The sequence below is a fragment of the Puma concolor genome, chromosome A1 (assembly GCF_028749965.1).
Source record: "Puma concolor isolate L17-30 chromosome A1, mPumCon1.1.hap2, whole genome shotgun sequence".
Taxonomy (NCBI): Eukaryota; Metazoa; Chordata; class Mammalia; order Carnivora; family Felidae; genus Puma; species Puma concolor.
The window spans coordinates 62,654,854-62,675,206 of record NC_141667.1 but is presented as its reverse complement, the minus strand read 5'-3'; the positions used below and the strand labels follow the sequence as shown (position 1 = coordinate 62,675,206).

The 20,353-nt window shown below is 45.9% G+C and overlaps 1 protein-coding gene across 7 annotated transcripts in view; it reads left to right on the top strand.

Moving 5' to 3' along the window:
• Positions 1-6,834, top strand: part of FBXW11 (F-box and WD repeat domain containing 11) — a 120,342-nt gene extending 113,508 nt beyond the window's left edge. For all 7 annotated transcript variants that reach the window (XM_025924910.2, XM_025924911.2, XM_025924909.2 and 4 more), the window contains one exon: positions 4,281-6,834. The gene's annotated coding sequence lies outside the window, so the exon portion shown is untranslated. The remainder of the gene's footprint in view (positions 1-4,280) is intronic.
• The last annotated feature ends 13,519 nt before the right edge of the window (positions 6,835-20,353 follow it).

Here is a 20,353-nt window from a genome sequence, read left to right as displayed (position 1 = left end):
GCTGTCCTCTGCCTTACTGGTTTCCTGCCGTTCACGGGATCATGGTTCAACTACTTCACATTAGCTGACAGGAGTTTGAGCATCTGGCTGTTACCTTGTGTCCTCACTATGCTCCCCATGCTCCCGTCTCCTGTTACTCCCTTCCAAAACCCTAGCTGCAGCCAGACTGAACTCTGTTTAATGTCTCTAATTACACTACAGTAGTGCAGACCTCCACCATCTCCCTCCCCTTGCTTGTGTTATTATGGCTTCTAGACAGCCCCACTCCCCCTCTGCCCTTTCATTTCATGCTTAATTTATTATTTGATATTGAAATGGTTTGCACGCCTGTCCCACTCACAAGGCCGTGGGCCTCCTTGTGTTGCGGAGCTCCAGGGTTCATTGGAGTCCCCGGTATATTGTAAGCGCTCATTGATGTTTGTTGGGCAAGTGACACCCATGGCCAAAATGACATATTTGTGTTTTTTCTCCGAGGCCACACAAGAATTTACCCTTAAGTAGATAAATACAGTTTTAGGGTATTCCTGCAGTCACCTTCAGCAAGCATAAAGATAATAAGTCAGTGAAAAATTGGAGTAAATCATCTAAACTGACACGGTCAGGTACTAGATACGTTCCCTAGGTAGACAGGTCACCTAGTTGTACGTGTCTCCCTCTGCCCCTGCCCCTGTTGTTTTTTAAGCCAGTTTTACGGAGATAGGATTTGTGCAAAACTTGCACTCGTTTAAAGTGTACCGTTTGATGAGTTTTTACAAATGTATACCTGAAAATACCTCCACAATCAAGATAAGAATATTTCTGTCACCCTCAAAAGTTCCCTTGTGCCACCTTTGTAGTCAAAGCCTGACCCCATCCCAGCCTTAGCAAAGACTGGCTTGCATCAGTTGACATTTTCTGAAGTGCACTGTCCACTGTGGTAGGCAATAGCCACTTGTGGCTATTGAGCTCTTGAAATGTGGCCAGTGTGACTCAGGAACTAAGTTTTAAATTAAATTTTAATTGAATTTAATTGAATGTTTAATTGTATTTAATCATACTTTATTTAACATTACATTCAAATAGTTACACATAGGTAGTGATTCCTGTTTGGACCGGCATAGTTTCAAAAGTTTTGTATTTTTAGCTTTTACATTTCCGTCTTTGATCATTTAATTTGTGTGTGTGGTGTGAGATAAGAAAGTCACTGGTCTTTTTATATAGCTGTCTAGTTGTTCCAGCACTATCTGATTAAAAGAATTTCCGTTTCTCATAGATTTGCTTTAGCGTCTTTGTCCAAAAGTCAATTGACCATTTATTTGTAGGTCTATTTCTGGACTCTGTTCTAAGTCCATGATTTATGTGGCTGTCCTTTCGCCAATACCATAGTGTGTAATAAATATTCCAACTTAAAAAAAAAATTGCTTTGACTATTCTAGATTCTTTAGGTTTTCATATTCAGTTTTGAATTGTCAAAGTCTATGAAAAGGACAACCGGGATTATAGTTAGCACTGCATTGAATTGTAAGATCATTCTGGGGGAGAATTTCCACCTTAACAAATGTTGAGTCTTACAACCCATAAACATGGTAGAACTCTCTACTATTTAGGTCTTCTTCAGCCTCCTAGCAGTATTGCACTTTTGCTTTGCTTTGCTTCCCTTTGCTTTGCAAAAGCAGCTTTGCACATCTTTTGTTCAATTTATTTCATTCTTTTTCTTTTCTAAGCTATACATTTTCCTCTGCACATTGCTTTAGCTGCATCCCACCTATGCTTTTGTTTTTCCACATAAGAGCGGCACATAAAATAGGACCTGGGCAACTGTAGCTGGAATGGATAGTCTCAGGGGAATAGGTATATCAGAGAACAACTTAAGTGGTTAACGCTTTTTTTTTCTTTTGTATTTTTGATATGTGTGTTTGTCTTCACATTCTGTTTAGAGAGGTATGTGGTAAAATCCAAGACATCCATAGTATGTTTTCCCTCTCTGGCATATTTACTAGATGAATGTTAGAACACAGTAAAATTTCACAAATTGGACAACTTTTACATATTACTTTAAAGTGCCCAGGAACAAGATTTCTTTGGTTGAGAAATGGAATAATGGTCACCCATCGTGTTTCTCTCATTGGCTGTGGTAGAAAGGAAACTGTGGTGTTACTTCTTCCAGGCCCTCCTCCCGCCCCTTTTTGGGAATGTAAGAACAACTGCCCTTGTTATGATCCACAATTATAAATCAATGGAAAAATCTTATCTGCTTTTTAAGCAGCACAAGCAGTGAAACCTCAAATGTGTTTGTCTCTTCAAAGTGAATTACTTTTGACAACCTTGGCAGTCAGCTCTATAGATTTTACTGCTCTTTTCCAAATTCTTTTCATTTATTGTAACATGAAAAAAATTATTACCATGTGATACTGTAAGATTTATGCATAATAAGAAACACTACCCTAATGATGATTTAACCTTGCAGTAAAATATTCACCCCTAAAATATAAGGTAAGAGTATTTCTATGTCAGGAAAGTTAGCAACAGATTTATTTGCTGAGTCATTTTTTTAAATTACTAACTCCTAAGAGCTAATATATACAGTAGTTCTCTTTTTTATTACAAGACAATATAAGATCATTATTAGGAAATTAGAATAAGTAGATAAGCCAAAAGAAAATAAACTCCTACTCATGATTCATCATTATTCATTCCCTTGTAGATATTCTTTCAGGCTTTCTAAAATTATGGTTGAGAACTGTATATGTTTTTAAAATGCTTTCCCCCCCCCCCTTTATTGTAAATTTGTTCCTTGTCTGTAATGTCAGTATTTGTCTAAATCACCATCCCTAATGGCAAAATAATATTCAGTTGTTTGCATGGGCCCTGTTATGTACATAAGTTTTCCCCCAGCTTTTAGCTGTTATAAAATACACTGCTGTAATCATTCTTTTAGCTTAATCTTTGCTTTATTACCTTTGGATAAAATTCTAGAAATGTCTGCAGTGTCAGGTTTAAAGGTATGATGTTTAAAGACTTTGGTTCAGAGTCATGTTACTCACCAGAAGGGTTAAATCAGTTTACGTTCCTGCCAGCAGTGTTTGAGAGTGCCTACTTCTTATCTGTGGATGTTAATGTTTTAAAAATAATACTCTTAAAGATCCTTCATGCGAAAGCTGTGGTGAATGAAATTAAATCTCTCTTGAACTCATTGAAAAGGCTTATTAGGATTCTTGATCTTTATGAAAATAGACAACCTTTTAGGAAAGTTTCCTTTAAAAAAACATACAAGCTTTTTAAAAAAATCTCTTTCTCTCTCTTTTTGTCAGAGAATCTTAGACATATAGGTAACTTTTAGATCTTCTAGGCTATTGGTTTAGTGCTGTGTTTGGAAAGGGTTGTGACCCATTAGTGATGGTGAAATCATTCTAATGGATTTTGACTTTGTTTTGATGAAATTTAGAATAGAAAATGTCAGCCTGCATTGTACATAGTAATGATAAGTTTAGGTGCGTGCGCGCGCGCGCGCGTGTGTGTGTGTGTGTGTGTGCACATATTTATATACATGGATGAGTGTAGAATATATGATTAAAATGTGTCCCTGACTCAAGGTCACCGTCAAAACAATATTTAGCATTCAGTAGTCTTTCCCTCTACATTGTATTGTCCTTTTATAAATGATTTATTTTGAAAAGAAGTAGTTTCTGATTATTAGCATTCTATTTAGAATGAATACTTTATTTACTAGTTTTTGCATATTTTTGTTTCACAATGATAGATGAGGGCTCTCTTGGGCAGATATGAGACCAGCCGTTGTAGGCTTTGGATGTCATAAAAGATTATGCTAACTGTAAAATCTAACACGAAGCATATTTTGTTACATGCATAATTTTTAGCAGGAAGCACTGAAAGATGTACGTTACAGGGGTCAGTCATCTCTTCTAATGCCCTCTCTGTCACTTAATGGCTAATGCTTTGAGCTAAACAATGTGTCTGAGCCTTAGTTCTTTTATTTGTCAAGTGGGTATAATAGTTTCTACCTCATAAGATTGTTGTGGTTTTAAATAAATACGATGCCTGGTATGTAGTACACTCAAAACATCTTGCAGCTTTTATTTTTTATATATTATATAATACATAAAGTCTATTTTTTTTAATATTTTTATATGTTTTATATATTTGAAAATCAGTAATGTGTTATGTGTGCACAAGGGCATGTCTGTGTGGGTGTGGATGGGCTGTGGTGTATATCTCCATGTCTAACCAGAATATCCATCCACACTCCCTTTGTGTTTTGTTTTGTTGTTTTGTTTTCCCAGGGTTTCCTAGTCTTGAACTACTGGCTACATGGCTACCAAATGCCTAAGGGAGTTCTTCGCAGCTGAGTTATGAAGCTGGAATTGGTTCTAGACGCTGGGTAGATGCAAAGCAGCCTAACTCTTCCAAGTACCAACATTTCTCACCTCCGATTCCGGCCTCTACTTTGAGAAGGATACCTTAGCTTCACCGACTTCCAGTAGAACAGAAGCCCATTTCCTCCCCCCGTCAGTGAAAAAAAAACAAAATCTAATGCTTCAAATGTAAATTGTTCATATAAAAGGAACGTACAGTCTGTTTTACAGAAGTAAATCGACCATCAAGAGAAGACTTGGCCTCTAATTTATATTGCTTTGCACTTTGGTCTGATACTAAGAAACCGCATTCTTCTTTGGTGAAATTTTGGGTGCCAAACACCTACCCAGAATGTCCAGGGCTTTCCGTTTCAGAAGTTAGCATTCTCCTTTTGACCGTCCAAGTCATTATGAATTCTGACCTGTATTAGGAACATGTTGGACAATGGAAACATTTCTCTGGTTTGTTTTAGTAATATTTTTTGGATCACACTTCCTTTCTGTACCAATTTCTTTTAATTTAAAGAACTATAAGCCAGGTTATATTATCTCCCAACAGGTAATATAGCTCTTTTATTAACTGTTCTCTGTCCCCCAACCATCTCCTGATATTTGGTAGAGTAACACTTTTACACGTGTGCTTGCCTCCTAATTTAAAATACTGTATCCGCATGTAGATATAATGTACATAACAGTTTAACCTCAAGGTTGCTAGAGTCAGGGCCCCTGTGCCTGAGACACTAATACAGAGTGTGTTCGCACTTAGCCATGGGCTGGGCTCAAGAACCTGATACCAGGGTTGATGTGGATTACCTAGAACCCTTCCTGCAGTATTCATACGGTGTTTTTATTTTGTCATTGTCATTTTGTGTGTATGTGTGTGGTGTGTGTGGTTTTAACGGGAATCTTGTTTTTAAAATGTAGTTTCTAAAGTTTAACACAAAATGTTTCATTCATTGTGCAGCATATACAACAGAGAGGTACCTTAACATTATTTTTTGTCGTTCTTTTCCTCCCAAGTACTTCTCTGAGTACTAGCGTTCATTTGACTTCACCGTCAAAGATCATTCTTCTGTGCGTCAGTAACCCTGGAAAGGGAGGAACAAGAAGGCCCTGTTGACTGGGTTTCCTGGCACTGGAATTCAGGCATCCTGGCTTTACCAGGATGTTAACCGGGCCTGCTCATATGTTGGAGCCCGTATCCCGTGGCAGGTTGCTTCAGGGGCCCATCTTGAGTGGAAGGGTACTCCTGTGTGGTGCAAAGCCTCAAGCTCCTGAATCCCATTGCCGTCATCTCTGGTGTCACATGTCGCTGTGGCCCTGGCAGGTTCCCAAAGCTCCCGAGTGCCCCGCAGCCCGAATGTGTGAATGGCACTCTCACGCCGACCGTGCACCGAAAGGACTTTGGCATTCGGTTGGCACTCCTTTTCCCTTGTTCAATATTAGGTTCCTGTTTGCCCCTTGCCATTGTTTCCAAAGATTAAGCAATGTCAGTAACATTTTAAAGGACCAATAAGAACCTCCTGTTAACTAAACCTCTTCCCGTGGAAGCACACTCTATAACTAAAGGGAAGGGCCCTGGGCTCTGTTCTGTCCTTTGCATTGAGAACGGTGTGGGGATCAAAGTGTGTGTATGTGATTTGTTTATTGGTTTGGCTTGGCTTTTTTGATTTTTCTTTTCTCCTTTTCTAAAAATGCATCCTTCCCTTCCACATGTTACCAAATTAATTTCTATTTTTGAGAAGTTGAGTCTCCAAGTGTAAAAAAATAAATAAAAGGAAATCTCTATTTCGTGAGGTAGATGTTGTAAGCTTGACAGTGGCTCTGGAAGTGAGTTCACCTTTACCACTCTCCACCTTACAGCTTTATATCAGACTGGTTAGGAGAGCCCGGGGGTGTGGGAGGGGCGGGGGAGGAGGCAATTCTTCTGAACGAATGGACTTTCTGTTGTTGTTTTTGCATGTTTAATATAGAAGTTCTTGTTCCTTGGGAGATCATGGCCTTTGAATATGCACACAACCTTTGAATTGTGCCTATTAAATTATAGCAGGGGACTCTGGCACCCAAGGAATTCTGACTTTCTGGGATTATAGTAGTAATTCCCAGCCGTACTCTGGACTTTATTTTGCTAACCATAATTGAGCAACTGTAAATTACTGCTATATTAATGTTTTAAAGCACTGGGATAGTCTAATTCTAACTTGTAATTAATTATGTTTGCCAATTATCTGTTTGAAATAAATTTGTGTCTGAACAGCTATTGAAACTGTTAAATTGTACAGATATTATTCATGACAGCTTTGTACTGTGGAATGTGCTTAATAAAAAACAAAAAGTTTGACTTTTGTCCAATAAATTGCTAAGTAATGTCAATAAATCAAGTATGAGTATTATGCAGTTCACCTAATCTGGCTTCATGCAATTGTTACTTCAGCTACTAATTCAAAGCCAATACTCTTAATAAAGTGTTGCAATACTCTGATGCTCTGTTAAGAAATTTTTCAAAAAAAAAAAAACCAACTGTTATGTTCTCTCAGTAATTCAGTGATGTACCATTAAAATTTGTAGATTAAAAAACAACAACAACTCATCTGCTCTGTAAAATGAGGTTGAAAGCAAACTGCTTTTTGACTTGGGAGAGGTTTGTGTGCGATAATACCAGTCCATGCTGGGGCGTCTTGCTCTTTTGTTTCACTTTCACCTGAGGAGCTGGGGGCTGGCTTCCCGGTAAGTTCTTTCTTCACTGCTTCACAAGTTACTGTAAAAATCCGAAAACGGCCCCTTCAGTGTCCCAAGTGGCTCCGAGGGTAAGTGGATCCTCTGGTTCTCGAAGAAGCAGGTGGAGGTGTGAAAAGCACGCTTGCTGCCTGACCCCGGTAAATGCAGGACGTGGGACTGTTGAGTTGTCCACGTTCACAGATGCACACACCACTGGCTGGTTACTAAATCAGGAAGGATACCGTTTGCGTGTGTAGGATTCTGCTCAGAAGTCCTGCGTGGTAGCGGAATTTTCCGCGTAACTAGATCTCCCCCCCCCCCGCCCCCCATCAACCCGCCAGGTTGGTAATGTGGACTTTGGGGATGAGAGTGTTTCTAGACAGTATTGCCTCCATCCATTTTTCTTGTAAATGTTTTAAAAATATGTAACATGCATATGATTAAGCAAACCTATGTACAAATCATAGAGTAAAAAGTGATCCTCCCTTTCACCCTGGACCCTCAGTCCCCTAGTATTATCCAGTTTTTTGTATATCCTTCAACAGCTAATAATACTCTGTGTATGTATACATATATGAGTATATCATGTACACACACACGTACACATCACCACACCCCTTTTAATATCAATGGTAGCATGCTGTGTCACACTTTCATCTTACACTTTTTTTTTTTATTTTGAGAGAGTGTTTGTGTGTGAGGGGGCAGGGGCAGAGAGAAGAACCACAAGCAGGCGCCACGCTGTCAGTGCAGGGCCCAGTGCGGGGCTCGATTCACGAACCCCGGCGATCATGGCCTGAGCCGAGATCAAGAGATGCTTAGCCAACCGAGCCACCCAGGCGCCCTTTCATCTAATATTCTCTAGGAGATCATTCCATGCGAGTGCATGTAATTTTACCTCCTTGAGCATGACTGTGTAATATTTGGTTACCATAATTCAGCAAGTTCCTTGAGGGAGGAGTTGAGGTGATTGCTTGCCCTTCCCTGTAGTGACTCATTTTTCACAGGTCTATCTGTGCCTGTGCTAAATGTGAAAAACTATTGGTAATTTGTGCTCATCATTATGAACAGCAGACCTTGAGCCCGAACATTGCTGCAGAGTGGGAAGGACCTCAGCTGTCAGACGATCTTAACCTCTCCAGTCGTCTCCTACAGTCACATAAGTGTTCAATAAATAATAGTTTCTTTTTTCCTCAGTAGGTGAGGTGTTACTGCAAGAAATTGACAGCTACAAATGCATCCCATATTGATTATGGAGATTCTAAGAGAGGTTTTGTAAAGCTCCTTGGATATACAATCAGAGATGAGTGGTTCTTTGCCATTCAGCCTATTGGTTTTCTAGTTAATAAGGAGAAAAGGAAGTTGGGCCATCTGGCTAATAACCCTGTTACTAATTAGCTGTGTGGCAATACCCCCTTTGGGGTCTTAGCTTCCCCATGTCTAAAAGAAGGTGTCACTAGCTCAAGTCGTGGAGGGCACATGCCCCAGCTCTAGACGATCTATTGGCTTGCAGGAATGCAGACCCTGTAATGCCAGGTCTAGATTTCCAAGAAAAACTGAACATCCATATTATGTAAAGACCCAATTTTTATAAGTTGGGAACTTTTAAAGTCAGTCACTGGAGCACTGACAGCATTGTGATCCCTGAACCAACATGATTTGAAACATTTCTAGTAGCGACCTCTTGAAATATTGTGCCTAGGTTTGGCCACCAAACACTTGAAGAATAGAGATTTCAGAGAAAAGGGACAAATTAAATGATATGCCCTGTGACAAAGTCACCAGCCCATAGAATGACTCCATACATGTTCCTTTAGGAAAAATGACCAAACAAGGGAGGAGTTTGAAAAAAAAAGGAGGAGGAAGGGGAAGGAAGGAGCCAAGAGCTGGCGACCACTGTCTTCAGTCACATTGTGAGTGTTGAGACCAGCTGCCTGCTTTTGTGCTGCGACTGAGTTCACGTTACAGCAAGGCAGGCTTCAGGCCCAGGATCGACTTGGTCTTCCGGCTGGAGAAAATTCTGGGAGCTCCAAGGCCTCCAAGCTCCTGTTGGTTTTCTTGATGCTGGGTCTGAGACCTCATAGACGTTCAAACTTCTATGTGGGGTGACTGCGTACATGGCTGTCTTAAGGTGTTTACCTGCCCAAAGATGGGGTGATGGACCCCATACATCAAATGCTCTGAAATCCTAATCCAGTTTGTAAGAATTTTTCTTGGTTATGTGTAGCCATGTGAAAGAATTATAGTGCAGGCCATAAGTAACGTTTTTTGTGTGCATGTAGGGTAAACTGGAAAGCAGACTCCCAAAGTGGAGTGGTATTCTTGATTGCTTTCAACTTTCTGGCTTTTTACTCATCCTGTCTCTAGGAATTGCTTCATCATATTTTTCGTATGTTGTTGGACTGGCCTGGGAGAACCTACGAGTGACAGCCATAGACTTCATCTGTAGTGGGGTCATGCCCAAGGAACAGCTTAAAGCTGGCGAGATCTCAGTGACTACAGCGTAAGCTCCCTCCACCCTCTACTACCAACCTCGGATCCAACGGACCTTTCTCGCGGGCTGTGTCTTACTCTCAAATGCCCTGCAGCTCTAGGGGTTGAGAAGGAATGCTCTCAGAGCACTGCAGCCTTTGGAGCTTAGTATCACGCCCAGAGATACCCCACGGGGGGGCTCTGGTCTACTGGATGGAGGAAAGAACATGAGCCTTGGCGTCATGAGACCCAGCTTGAGACTGGAGCTCTGCCACCTATCTGGTGGCAGCCCCATAAGCAAGGACATTCTCTGCCCTGAACCTGAGCTTCCTCTAGGAAGTGGAGACAGTGTTTTAAAGTCTCTTCAAGAATTAAATGACATAGCCTAAAGTACCTCATCTGAAATCTCAATTCAAGTCGACTCGAAGCTCTGTACCCGTACATAAGATACCTTTATCAGTGCCTGCTCCTTTCGGCAGCTCCAACTGTGGCTTTTAAGCAGCTGGTACAGAGTGTCCAGAGCAGAGAAAGGTGTTATGAGGGTTAGGGTTCGGGATGGTGGGGGATGAGACAAAATCAAACGTGTTCAGGCAGCCTGAGAGAGGCCTGTCTGGGCCTCTTGAAGGGAAACACAGGAGCTGGCACTTGGAATTATGCTGACCGTCCCCAGGGAGCATTTGAGTCAGTAACCAGGGCCTGGGCTGCTCAGTCGGTGCAACTGAGGGAGGTGGACCAGATGGACAGTATTTATGCCAAGTTACTTTTGTTGGTTTTTAAGTTTAGAATAATTCAGCTTTAAAAGCAGTCAACTTATATACTCCTAGGGTGTTTCTGGGAAGAGAGTAAGACCTCAACACGCCAGTATGCTCAGCAGATTGTAGTGTCTCCAGAGTGGACAGGCGAGACTTTCACGTCCTCAGCGTGTGTGTGTGTGTGTGTGTGTGCGCGCGCGCGCGCATGTGGGCGGTGGGGCGGGGAGCAGGGTGGGCAGTGCAGGGAAGAGGGTGGTTCAACGCCAGCTATAGCAACAACAAGAATAAACATAACCACCAAACAGTGAGTGCCAGGCCTGCTGGGAAGGGCTTTCCACACCGTGTGATCCTCACAAAAGCCCTGTGTGCTATGTGTTGGTACCACTTGACAGCTGAGGAAACTGAGGCCCAGGTCTGTCTTGCTAGGCGGCTGGGCTTAGCCTTGATTCCAGTCTATCTCGGCTGCCACAGCTGGCCTCTTACCACGCCACCCTCTGCCCACCCACTGCCACCCCACCCGTGCTCCACGGGCACTGTGATCAGCAGCGTCTCCCCGGGGGAGCCTTCCTCTTACATTAACAGACGCTCTGCACATCTGTTTTCCTCCCCCGCCATACATTCTTTGGTCATTAATAAATGTGTGCAGCGCTTTCATCAATGCACAAAGTTTGGTAGAGTGTAAAGAACACAGCAACATAGGTGCCGGGGACCCGACCGTGGCCAGGCTGGTGGGCCAGGCTGAGCATCTATCTTGGCAGCACTGGGCAGCCGCTGATGGGTTTAAAGCCGGGGATGAGCAGTCAGAAGGCTGGTGCCAAGATTCAGGAGAGGCATGTTGAGGTCTGGAATAAGGCAGAACACTGGGGAGGTGAGAGAGGGCGGTTTTGCGGGGTGTTGAGGAGGCAGGAGCTGTGCGATCCGAGGTTGAGGGAGTAGGAGGCCTTAGCGAGGGCCCCCACGGTTGGCGTGTCTCCCATGCGCCGCTAGGTGGAGCTGTAGGGACAGGAGCCCCGCCCCTGCTCTCAGGAAGCTTCCAGTCCGGAGGAAATAGACACTATACCGTGGTTGCTACGGTATACGCACGCGCCCGTGAATTCACGGGCTACATCCTGATTGCGCTAAGTGCTGTGAAGCGATTACGACCGTCTGCGAGTGTGCAGCGGGCTGTGGGACATCTGAACCAAGACCTCAAGGATACATGCAGGAGCTGGTGGGGGACGTCCCAGGCCGGGGAAACACATGCAAAGGCTGTAAGGTGGGTATGTCCCTGGACCAAACTGGCAGGAGGGGCACTTGGTCTCCCCGATAAGGGAGGGAGGTTTGGGTGGAAGGGTGACGCTTTCGGATTTGGACATTGCAGGTGCCTGAGAAATAGTCACGTGAAGCTGACTCGGGCTGCCTCAAGAGAGAGAGAGAGAGAGAGGCAGGGGGCGGCTTTCGAAGAAGAGCCCAGACGCTGAGTCGGGAAGGATGTTGCATTTAGGACAAGGGCACAGGAAGACAAGCCAGCGACAGAGGCGGAGAAGGAGCAGCTGTAAAGGTAGGGTGGATGCTCCCAGAGCTTGGAAAGCCTTCCTCTCTGAAGAGTTGCCTCCGGCCTGGCCGGGCCTCCCGGGGAACAATGCCTGTCCACTCATCATGCCGCAGGACACCTAATCCTGCTTTCCCCTCCTTCAGCACAGCGCCCCATTCTCCCGATGGCCAGGCTCCGGTCGCAACAGCAAACAGCCCGGCCCGGCCCTAGCCTCTCTTGTCCTTGGGAGTGTTCCCTGCAGCCCATCTGCACAAACAGACGGGGGCCAGGTCTGCGCCTCAGGAATGAGAAGATAAAAGGGACCATCGGGGCTTTTTCCACCGAAGGCGAAAGCATTTTATAGAACGGGCTGCGAGTTTTTGTTTCAGGAAATTTCATCATGTCTCCAAGAAGGGGAGGGGGAAAATGAGAGAGGGAGAGGTGGTGGTGGGGGAGAGAAGTTAATTGGCCTCAGATTTTCTCACTCCCTTTTCATGTTGGTAACACGAGGCGGCCCAGGTCAGCCTCAGGTCAGCGACGTTTGGGCTCTTTAGTGCCCCTCTGTGAATACCTCATTTCTGTAATAGTTTTTCCTTTAAAAACAGCTCTGCCTTCTTTGGCAGATGGTGACATTCCATTAGCATATGGAATATTTTTCAAAACACATCCGAAAGCATGTCTCTTACGGAGGAGACTGGGCAAAAGCAAACGAATGTTTGAAAAGTATGTTGGGAGCAACTCAACATTTAACAGAAGGCTCCCACTCCACCGCCCCCATCCTGCCCCTCCCCGCCATGGCTCCCGGGCTGTTACTGTAACCAACAAGAGGAGAGGATTTTCCCCCAAAGCTTGTCTGTTGGCTTTACTTTGACCATCACAGTGCACAGAGGGTAGCTAGAGAGAGCCTGAACCCAAGAGGATAAAGAGCACATTTCTTGGACTGGAATGGACATTGGCAAGCTTTTGTGGATGTGGCACCAGGGGTAGTGATGAGCACTGCTTGTTCATTGAACACTTACTGTGTGCCAGATGCTGTGTGTGACATACGTTATTGTCTTTCCTGCTGAGATCCATCTACCACACTGTAGGCAGAGTGATCTCTTGAACCTCTAAGTCAGAGGTCACTGCCCTGCCCAACACACTCCAGTGGCTGGCCATTGTGCTTAGTTAGAATCAAGTTCAAACTCGTTGTCATGACGCAGCAATCTAGCCCCTGCCTGCCTCCCCAATCACAGTTCCCTCTGTCACTCCCACTCCGGCTGTGGGGCTGGCTTCCCATTCCTTATTTCTGCCTCAGGGCCTTTGCATGTGCTGTTCCCTCTGCTTAGCATGCGTTTCCTCAGTTATTCATTATGGCTGCTTCCTCATCATTCAGGTCTCAGCTCAAATACCCTCTTCTCCTAGGAGCCTTCTCTTACATGTCACTCTCCGTTGCATCCTGTGTTCTATTTATTCCACAGTACTCACCCGTTTATTACTTTGTTTACTTGTATTTATTCAAGACATATTTATTGAAGGCTTACTATGTGCCAGGTACCGAGACAGGCAGTGACAAAACAAATATCCCTGCTCCTGGGAAGCCTACAGTATGACACGGGAAGGCACATGATAAACAAATTGTATAGTTTCTGATATCCCTTATCAGAACTTCCTGAAGTCTGGGACCTTATTTTTCTTCTTTAGAGTCCATTTTGGGCATGGTAACCACATAGTTAAATAAAGGACTGGATCCCATTGTATAAACAGTGGCATTGAGGACAGAACAGAAAGTGGTTTTCAAAACGGCAGAGCAAGGATCTGAATCCAGCTCTGTGTGATTCTGAAGAGGGCTCCCTACAAGGCCGGCCCAGTCCAAGGCCTCTTGCAGGGTGCCTTCCCTACTGTTTCCTCCTCCCAGCCCAATATCTGGGTCCTCCTCGTCTCCCCCACCACCATCTGACCTATCTCATGACTGTGCCTTCAGCTCCCCACTCTCTGTGGGGCTACTAGGTTTCTGTGTCACTCTGGGCCATATCCGTGAGCTCCCTGAGGCCCAGGTCCCTGGTCAAAGTGAGAATTTAAACCACAGTAGATTTGCCAAAGCTCTCGAGGTTCTGGTATCTTGAGTTCTGATTGACTGATCTGTAAATTGGGTTAAGGACAGGTTGAAAAGTGATTTTGATTTCTGCATCCCCAGCTGAATAGTAATGTCAAGGGCCAACACAGTCTCAGTGGCTGTCTCTTCTCAGACTCTTATTTCTAGCCCTCTACTCAGCTCACTCTGCTGCTCCAGGGATAGAAGCCCAATTCACAATTGCCTGGGCAAAGAAAGGCATTGATCGGCTCATATTACACAGGAACCCAGGAAAGGGCTAAGCTTTAGGCATGGATCTGGGAGCCTCCAGCTATGTCATCAGCCCTTGGGTCTCACTCTCCCTCCCTGCCCAGCTCTCCTGTCTCATGGTCTCATTTGAAGACAGGCTCTCTGTGCACACGGTGGCCAGGTGACCGCTAACAACCCTAGGGGCACATCCTATCCTCTGGGTATCTCTGGGTGGAACAATGTCTCTCTTCCTGGCAGGCCCAAAGAACCCTGGACTCAAGACCCCTCGGCTCAGATTGGCTCACGTGCCCACTCTGAATGCCGTGGCTGTGGTCAGTAAAATGTGATGCTCTGGCTGGCCAGGCCTGGGTCACAGGCCTGGAACCAGGGCCTGGGGGTCTAGCCCACACAAACCATACAGACTGAGAAGGGAAGGGAGGCAGATCCCAAGGGAAGAGCAGGGTGCTGAGGTCCAAAAACAAAGGAGGGCAGAAGCCAGGGAGATAAAACCCCGGGTCTGCTGCTCCTGACACCAGGCATACATTTTCCCCGTGGCGAGTGACGAAGTTTGCATGTTCTTCCAGGCTCAGCTCAAATGCTGCCTCCTGCCCCATCCGCGGAACAGGGACTAAACCCTCCATGCCCGAACCCCTCTCCTGCCTTCCACTTTCCCTTCGTGTTGTAGCTAGTAGTGTGCACATCTGAGGGCCTGCAGGTGGAGAGGGTGAAGAGTCCACCTTTGGGAGCACAGGGTTTGGGTTCAGATCTCACCCTGCTGTTCATTGATTGGGTGACCAAGGACTAGGTACTTCTTCGTGATCATTCCTCTCCCCAGGAGCTGCTTGGGATGAAGCCAGCCCAGCCTGGGTTCACAGAGGGCTTTTGATTTCCTTCCTGCCACTCTCTAACCCTGTGTCCCCAGCCCTGATCACAGGCACTGGTACATGTGTGTTGAATGAACAGACCCATAGTGTGATTTCAGAGCTGTCAGGGTGCCCTAGGGTCTCCCCTTTTGTGGCACTCAGATTCAAAGTGAGCCCTTCAGGTGAAAAACCACAGTCAGAGACTCTTGAAAACTCTCGTGATGTGAATGCAGTACCACACATAAGGTGTGTGTCGTATGACCCAGGACAGCAATTCTCACACCCGTTTAGAGGTTGAGAACCACCAGGCTGGTCAGGGAAGACAAGAGAAGTCTAAACACAGACACGCGGTCCCTCAAATGATTCTGCTCTTAAAAGGACTATCAGGAAGGATGGAGAGTTACGAGGGGAAAAGGAGAAGAGAAAGTGGGAAGTTCTGAATTTCAAATTGCCTGCAAGGTTCACTCCATTCTGGCTTAATGTGCAGCCTTATTTTCTAAGTTTAATACATGTCAAGAGACTTGTTTGTTATGCAGAGAACATTTGTGACCATATATGTAAGTGCGTGGAGGACAGTGTGAAGCACAGAGTGGGGGCCCCGTGAATGTGATGGACCAAACCCAAGTCTTGCTCGGTGGTCTGACATGCAACGATTCCCTGGGTTGCTGTAGAGGTCTCAGCTGCCTGCATCTCCTGCTGGCGGCTGCACCAAACTGACTCTCGCACTCGCTTTGAGACATCGGTCACTGACATGTAGGTCCTAAAGCCTGGGGTGAAAGTCAGGCGGCATGGATGTCGTTCGGCTGCTGCTCCTGCCTCCGTAACCCTGTGGCTGGGGTGTAAAATCCCGGCAAGTGAAGCTGACCTTGGTCCCTTTTCCCTGAGTCTTGGTTAGCAGCATATTACTTTCAGGACAAGTACGTAACCTCAACCACCTCCTCTCCCCCTTCCCATCCCTCAAAGCCACCCAGCCCTTGAGTCAAGAGCACTGCGGCATTGTTTTTCCAGGAACGAAGGTTTATCCTGTGTTTTTGCAGGCCGTGTGATTTCTGGGCCAGCCGCGTCAAGCCTCTGGGTGTGACTTTAGCCATACTGTGTCATGACTGCAGTGTCCCATGGGGAGAGAGGAAACTGTGAGGTCCAAAGGGCCCTAGAATCCAGAGGTGCGTCCAAAGGCCGAGAGGCTTCCTGCGGAAGCCCAGGTCCTTCCCACCGGCATTTGCACGCTTCGACTGTCATTACCCACGTCGCAGTTCTCCTGACTGTGGTCTCTGAAACCACGCCCTTCCTTGGCCTAGGGCGGGCCAAGTCCAGCGGTGCTGGATCTTTGTGGAATGGCAGAAACACTGGCTCCCTGTGCTGACCCGCTGATTAACAACAGCCTGGAGTCTGACTCCCGTCTCTGCGTGTGAGTGCTCAAAGGTCAGGGATTGAGCGGGCTTTTTGCTGTCAGATCTCTTCGTGGCGGGTCACCAATCTTCACGCCGTGGAACCAGTGTCAGCTCCTGTTTCTTGTGCATTTTTCTTCTGCCACCAACTTGCAGCCTCCCTCGCGGTTTGCCTGGTCGAGTCCCAGAGCGACAGAGCCTCCTCATGTCAATTACTTGAACGGACTGGGAGGAGCTTTTTTGTTCTGGCCTCCTCATAGGTCACCAACCAGCCAATGAAGGGGCTGCCCTTGAATCAGGTGCGCATCTTTTGTCCAACCCGTGACCATCCTTTGTTGAAGCACAGCTGAAGCACAGCCGGCTTGGGTGGACCGTTTCCCTTAGGAGGGCACTTACGGGTGGCTGATACCACCCGTCCCCTCCTGACTCCCTGCCCAACTCTTTGGTAAATGCTGACAGGGTCAATATAACTGACTGATAACGTACGAACTGCATATTCCTGAAGTGACTTGGAGGTCTTAAGGTTCAAGGGGCAGATGCCCCTGTTCTTTACCGCATCAGAAGGCTCTCCAGGAAGGGTAGCAGTTTCTCCACATCCTGTACTGCAGTACCTACAAAAGTGTGACTTTTTGTTTTCACAATTCCAAGATCTGGCACAAGGCCTGACACTTGGGCAGCCCTTGGGAGGCTCTTGGAGCAGCTACAAAAATGTAGAGATGGGGCACCTGGGTGGCTCATTTGGTTAGGAGTCTGACTCTTCGTCTTGGCTCAGGTCTTGATCTCAGGATTGTGAGTTCACCCCTGCATAGGGCTCTGTGCTGGGTGTGAGGCCTACTTAATTAAAAAAAAAAAAAAAAAAAGGGATGCTCAAATAAAATAAGGATGAGCCATACTGACACATTTAAGGCAGAGTTCTCTGGCCAAAGGGCTTTGGTCTATTGCCACCATTACTTGATTTTGTTGGATTGGCTTTTACATCTCATTAGTATACTATATTTCACTTTCTCTGTAGTCCCTTTGAAATGTTTCCCAATGCGTGTCCTCTGGGATGATAGTTCCATGGATACTAAATAAGTATTATAAGTGAAAAAAGATTGCGTGGTGGAATTTGAAAAATGCGGACTAAAAGAAATTCAAGCACATTTTTTTAAACTGAAGGTCTTATCAGAGCCTTTAATGGGCTAATGCATGCTGTTGCTGCCCACGAAGGTGGTGGAGGCTTTTGTGTTTCCCACATTTATTTGATCTTGGAATCATTTTTTTCCCCCTGTGACTGTCTCACAGGAGTAGTACTCTAAGGGGAAACACACTGAGAAATGCTACTCTAGACAGTAAGGGAATACTATCTTTCCTTTCTATTGGATATGTGGGACTTAGGTCATTTGCTCATTTGTTTGATGCATTATCGCCAGATGTGGGAAGACACGCATGTGTCACCGGATGAGACTGTCTGTCTTCAGAGAGGTTGCCTGCTCTTCCTGTTGGCCCACTAGTTATGGGCTGTGGTTGTTACAGTGATGGGGAAGGTTGCTGCAGACCCACAGGGGGATTATGCGTAAACGGTGTGTACATTTGGGGCAGCCTCTTTGAATTGGGTTGGAGTCACAGCATTGTCTACCCCAAGAGAACACAATGAAGTATATAAAGTCCCCTAATAGCCTGGTTTCTGTCTTCAAGCATGTAGCACTTTAAGACTCCAGGGAAGCTGAGGTGGCTAGATAAGGGGTTGGTGTATTACTTCTCCTGTGTTTCTCACCCTCAGCACTGTTGCTGTTTGGATGGGATCATTCCTGATCCCAGGAGGGGTGCTGGCTTGTGCACTGTAGGATGTTGGGCGGCATCCTTGGCCTCTACCCCCAAGAGGCCAGTAGCACAGAATGCCTACCCCTTGCCCCACTGTGACAACCAAAAATGTCTCCAGAGGTTGCTACGTGTCCTCTGGGGGGGGGGGGGGCAAGATTTGCCCCTGATTCACAACCATTGTTTTAAGGAAAGCTTGACCAAAGTCTGTGAAAGGCTTTCAGGATATATTACCGTACTCCCAGAAGAAGGCAAATAGTGCGGTCATGCTCAGAGCATGGTCTGACAGCCTATAAGAACTGCCGACTAATGAAACTCTCCTTTTGGGGCATTTCCTTTTTTTTTCCCTTCTTTTTGTAAATGTTTATTTATTTTGGGGAGAGACAGAGTGTGAGAAGGGGAGGGGCAGAGAGAGAGGGAGACACAGAATCTGAAGCAGGCTCCGGTCTCTGTGCTGACAGCTCAGCACGTGGGGCTTGAATTCACAGACCATGAGATCATGACCTGAGCCAAAGTTGGACGCTCAGCTGATGGAGCCATTCAGGTGTGGGTCATTTTCTTAACTCATCCTTAAGGCTCATGTATCTGTTGAGGTTCTTGTTGCAAGATACAGAAAATTCAATCCAAAATGGTCTAAGCAGAAAAAGGAATTTTTTGGCTCATGAGATGGAATAGTTCAGTGTAGTGTGAACTTCAGGTACAGCTGGATCCAGGCGCTTAAGTAATGTTATCAAGAACATTTCCAACCCTTTGCCATGATTTCCTCGATCTTGGTTCCATTCTTAGGCTCTTCCCATGTGGTAGTGAGATGGCTGCTGTGGCTCCAGCTTACTCCTCACCACAACGCATCTGATGGAAAACAGAGACCTTCTTTTCCATCACAGTTTTTTTTTTTTCAACGTTTTTTATTTATTTTTTTGGGGACAGAGAGAGACAGAGCATGAACGGGGGAGGGGCAGAGAGAGAGGGAGACACAGAATCGGAAACAGGCTCCAGGCTCTGAGCCATCAGCCCAGAGCCCGACGCGGGGCTCGAACTCACGGACCTCGAGATCGTGACCTGGCTGAAGTCGGACGCTTAACGGACTGCGCCACCCAGGCGCCCCTCCATCACAGTTTGAATGAATGTCCTCTGTTGGCCCAGGAAACTATGCTACTCTCATTAGCTACACCTGATTCACACACCTCTCCCTGGAGGGAGGGGAGGAGTCCACACCAATTGAACCATTCAGTTGGGAATGGAGAAGGGATGTTTCTTCAGAGAACTGGGATGGTTACCTGAAGAGAGGTGGATGGATGCTGGTCAGACAAGCATCTCTATTGCCCCATAAACGATAAAAACTATAACAACAGTAACCAGCAGTGGCAGCCCGCAGTTGTGGAACATGAGTGCCATACTGGATCCTACCCTGCCTTATTCCTAATCCCAATCAGTATCTTGGGAGATAACTGTAGTTATCCCATTGTACGGACAGGTAAATGGAGTCTCAGAGGGAGATGAAATGACATAGCCAAAGTCACCCTGCCCACCGCAGCTGAGCCACAGACCTGAAGCACCATTTGGCCTCTTGTAGGGCCCCCTGCCTATCTGTCTTTTGCTCTGCAGCAGTCCAGAAGGTTTCATGAGGTCTGTTTGGTGATAGTCTGGAAAGAAGTGGGGGGATAGTGGAGGGCCACCAGCCTTCCGGTCACTGTCCGACCTGTCCAAAATTCTCTTGGCAGTTTGGTGCCAGTTTGTGACAGTCATTCTGTAAGAGCCATTCTAGAGAGAGAAAGCTTGGTTGGCGTTTCCAGGCTTTGCCCTGTTTTGCCTGCTTGGTCTCTTTTCCTGGCCTCATTCTTTGTCCATGACCTGCTATTCTATCTACCCCCCCACTCCGTCCCCCACCCCCACCCCGCCCCGGGTGAATTAATAACAATAGCTAACATTTCTTCAGGGCTTACCATATACTGGGCACTGTGCCAAGGAATTTCCATGACATAAATTTCATAAAACTTCCTCAAATGCCATATGTCGATGCTACTGCAATTCCCATTTTACAGACAAAGTAACTGAGACTTGGACAGGCTAGGTGACTTGCCCAAGGTCACCCTGCCAGTCGATGGGAGAACTGGGACTTGAATCCGGGCAGATCCCGTCGCCTTGACCGTGACACAAAACTGCAGAAGTTGCAACCCGTGGCCTGTGAGTCAA